The sequence below is a fragment of the Schistocerca americana genome, unplaced genomic scaffold (assembly GCF_021461395.2).
Source record: "Schistocerca americana isolate TAMUIC-IGC-003095 unplaced genomic scaffold, iqSchAmer2.1 HiC_scaffold_379, whole genome shotgun sequence".
Lineage (NCBI taxonomy): Eukaryota > Metazoa > Arthropoda > Insecta > Orthoptera > Acrididae > Schistocerca > Schistocerca americana.
Genome location: NW_025726103.1, coordinates 97,501 through 102,272, shown reverse-complemented (window position 1 = coordinate 102,272; position 4,772 = coordinate 97,501).

The following is a 4,772-nucleotide window of genomic DNA, read 5'->3' as shown; positions in this document are numbered from 1 at the left end:
GGCCGTCACCATCTCAGAGGTGCGCGGGTGCGCAGGCTTGGCGCGCGGCTTCTTCGCAGACGACGCAGACTTGGCCTTCTTCGTAGTGCCGGTGGCGGCGGGTGCCGCAGCAGTCTCGTTCGTAGCCGCCTGATCTGCCATTTCGACGACGCGCGTAACACACAGCGAGAGCGAGCGGGACGGCAGGCACGCAAGCACAGCACAGCAGCAGAGCAGAGAATCACAAGGCCCAGCCAGTGTCGCGGGCGGGCGCGGACGGCCGAGAGAGCGGCCGCCACTCTGCGCGCCGCCGCGCCGCGCCTCCCGCGCTTGCTACCGCCCAACGTCCGACAGCCTGTGCGGAGCAGCCCCAAACCTGCGCCACAACCGCCCGCGCCTTTCAAACCACCGAGGATGGGGCTACACACAGCCACACCACAGTCGCCAACCAGTCGCCACGGCAGCGCCGCAAACCACGGCCAAACTGCAGCTACCGCGCGCTACAGCCTGGGTCGGCCCGCCGAGAATCGCCGCCCCCGCCCAAATGCCGCCCCCACAGCCCCAGCCGACGACCCGCCACAATGGCCAAACCTTCGGCAAAACTCCCACACCGTCGCCGCGGCAGCCCGGCCAGCGCGGCCGGCGCCACAGCCACACAAGCCGAGGCGTGCGGCGATGACGGCCGTGCAAACGCGCCTCCGCCGCCCCATCGCCTTCCGTCGCCCTCCCGCCGTTTCCCGATCGGCCCGCAGCCGTCGGGCCACATCGCGCGCCGTCCTCCTCCTCTCGCCCGCCAACATTCACAGCCGTTTCTCAACAATTGCCCGCCGCAAACGGACGCCGCCTGCGCAACAGGCGCCGCCGCCCCTCGCCGCTTCCGACCCAACCCCTCGACCGAGGCAAACCGCAATCCGAATCTACAGACCAACCCAATCTGCCGTCAAGCACACACGCCAGCCGACCTTACACGTTACGCGTTACACATTACGTTTACACGTCTAGGTTAGGTTAGGTTAGGTGGGCGTGGGTTAGGTTAAGGGGACTTGGGTTAGGTTAAGCGTCAAACTTAGGTTAAGCATTCAAACACGTCAGGCGTCAGAGGCTAGGTTAGGTTAGGTTACACGTTAGGTTAAGGGGTCAGTGCTAGGTTAAGAAGCGTCAAACGTAGGTTAAAAAAGCGTTCAAACGTGAGGCGTGAGCCGGACAGCTTACCGTACGTAGACGTTAGGGGCTCACAGGCTGAGCTCACCTCGCCACACCACAGGTTAGGTTCGGTTCGGTTCGCTCGGCTCAGCGTAAAGCGCCGAGGTCAGGGTTACGTTCGTTCACCTTCGGGCGCCACACTTTCGGTTGAAAGGTCGCGACGGGACGACGTCGGCAGGCACGCCGCAAACGAACAAAAAACGTACAGACGACGTCGAAAACCGCCGACAGACGGGGGAGCAGCACGACCACGACCAGATACCGAGCGCGAACGAGACACACGCGAACCACCCCCACCGGCCAAACGGCACCACACAACAACCCAGAGCACCACGTGTCGACACCAGAAGCAACCCGCCGCTCACGCGACATGGCTGGCACCGAAGGGCAACCGCCCGCAACTGCGCTTTCCGCGCCGGCCCGGATGCACGTCGTGCTACAACAACACCACTACCGTACACAGCCGCTGTTCACAACACCACTATCAATGGCGCGCCCGCGGCTCGCCGCCGTCGCAGTCGCAGCCGCAGCCCCAACGCCAGCACTTTTGCACCACCATTCACACGCACCGCAACACAGCTCGCCGACACAGCCGAACAAAACAAACACCACACAACAACAGCAACAACGCCGCCGCCTCTACTTGTGCCGGCGACCCACCCCGCCGATGGCGCACCTTTCGCCAGCCGGCAATCGACACACACGCACCCACCCCCCGGGGCCCAGTGCAAAAAAAAAACCACACAAAAACAAAACAAAAACAAAACAACACAAACGACACGGGAAGCGCACACCGCCACTTCGCGCGCACGCCACCAACCAGTCGTCGTCTCAAAATAACAAACACAAACAAAATAAACTAACAACTAGGGCAACACAAAACAAAAACGCCTCGCACGAACCGCCCACAAAAAGGACAAGCACACGCACAGCCTCTGCTGACGACCACGACGCAGCGGCACGCTGCTCCTGTCCCGCGCCCCGCGCCCCACTCGATTCACAACTCACGCGACACCGTCAACGACGGGCTCGCTTCCCGCAACCTACCACCTTTCCGCCACGACGCACAGCCCCAGCCCCAGCCCCACCCGACGACTGCACTTTCACCACCGCCTCCCCCTTCCCCCCCAAAACACACACACACACACACACACACACACACACACACACACACAGCCAGCCAAAAACGCACTCGCGACCCACACATGCACGTGCATCGGCACACGCCAACCAGTCAACGTCGACAACCACACGCAAGGCTCGAAACGAAAACGAAACCGGCGTCCTTCCACGTTGCCATCAAGCTACGCGACACAAGACACAAGGAACCAACACAACAGCCGGCCCCACTAATTCCCACTCTCACGCCGCAAAAAGCACACCGAAACCGCCAAACACGCACGCACATTCCCCTTCGCACTGACACCACCGACCGGCTCGCTACCACACACCTCTCGGCAGCCGTTTCACGCCAATTCGCCACACCGCCCACACAGTCGACAAGCGCCCGCCCTGTACGGCACACGCAACGACGCAGCGCAGCAAAGGGCGCCCGCAACACATACCTCTCCGCCGCCCGACGCGCCAACCGCCACACCACACCGCCGGCCACTCGCAAATTGTGCACTGCCACCAGCCACACGTCCAACACGCCGCGCCGCCTCCGGCCACCCGCCAGGGGGCGCTCACGTCCGCGACAACAGCGCGGCCCGCCGGGCCGGGCCGAACCGAACCGAGCCGCCGCTGCTCTGCACTCGGCACGGCCACACCCTGCTGCAGACCGGGCTCGTCCCTCTGTACGCGTCTGCCTGCGCATCAACACAACACGACCTTTTTTGTTTTTTCTTCTCTCTACCGCCATCCCTTCTTCTCGCGTTTTACTCGTTGTTGCAGCAGCGGCGCACACCTACACATCCACAGCCCCAGCCGAGCCGGCCTCACCTCAGGGCCCGCCGCCAGCGTCTCCTCCTCGGGCACAGGTGCGGTGCTGTGGCCGCCCATCCAACCGCATTGCTGGCCGTCCAGCCACCAGGCGTTCCCACTGCCGCGAGCCACGCCGCGCACCGACCCTGCTGCAGAACACGAAGCATAGCCAGAGACCGACCGATACACAAAGCAAGCCGTCGCCTCGCCTCTTGTCCTTCCTGCCTTCCTTCCGCCCCCGCCCTTCTCACACCACCGCCTCTCCACTTTCGCCCCCCCCTCCTTTTTTTTTTTTTTTTTTGTTTTCTTCTTTCTTTCTTTCTTTCTTTCTTTCTTTCTTTCTTTCTTTCTTTCTTTCTTTGGCCCTCTCTCCTTCCCGCCATGGCGGTTACGGCACCGCCTGCAGCGGCAGATTTTTTGCGCCCACACGCCTACTCCTACCACCATTAAACCTTGCCCTGCCCTGCCCTGCCCTGCCCTGCCCATCAACGTCGCAGTCGAACCGACGCTTGCCAACACACTGCCCACGTTCCTTTCTCTTTTCGGCCTACGCCCATTACGCGCCGCCGCCACAGCACCTTCCCTTCCCACAACACACCGACGTCATCACACGCACCCAAAACAGGGGCCACGACCGTGTTCCTCGCCCACTCCCATCCCGCACGGTACGCACATTCCCAACTACTACCGCGCACCCTCCCTTTCCAATCTGTGTGTCTCTGTGTCTGTGTCCTGTCCGCGCGTGACGCCTCTCAACATCCGCCGTCCCCCGTCCCGTTTTCGCCCCCATGCCGTCGTCGCGCCGCCTCCGCCCCTGTCCGCCCCGCACCACACCATACACCGCTGCTTGTCCCGGCCGTTGCCACCAAAGGCGCCGACCGCAAACGCGCCACGCCGCAGCCCCCGTGCGTCTCGCGCTCGCTTGCATCTCCGTGCCGACGCTGCCTCTCTTCCCGCTCGCACTCGACCTCGACAACACAGTCTTTGGCTCCGCCACTGCGTGTTCCGGTGGTACGCACGCTGCAACACGTATGTATTCATTACCAGAGCGATGGCGAGGCATGACAGCATCTCTGTCTGACCAGAGAGTTCTTTATCGCTGCTAGTCGGCGCTTGGACCGCGCCAGACGACAGTAGTGGCACGCACCGGGTCGCCAGGAACAGTTGTTATATATATATATTGTAGCGCGAGTCGGGAGAGGTAGTAGTCGGTCGACAGTAGTAGCGGGTGGACGGTTGTACTGAGCGGGCGTCGGCGGCGTGCTCTGCTCGTCTCGCGACTCTGGTCACGGTTCGGGACGATGTATAGTCTATTGTGTTATAATCAAACGGTGGTGTGACGCTGCATTGCGCAAATCTGATAACGTATGTTCATTGTACTTATTTTGTTCAACAACAAAAGCCCCACTATTACTTTTTTTCTAAAGTAACTTTTGTCTCTTAACGAAAAACATTCACTTTTTAAAGACTACTTCCTATGGCATTTCCCTCCAAGGGGTGCAATTAATTACCAGCCAGCACTCATTCATTGCACACAGCTGTGTAAGGGGTATCTACAATTGAGGAGCGGATATAAATGCAATTTTTTGTTTTTTTTTTTTTTTTTTGTGTGTGTGTTGTAACCTCCCAGCAAAATTTAAAATAATGGACAATGTTATTTACGGATG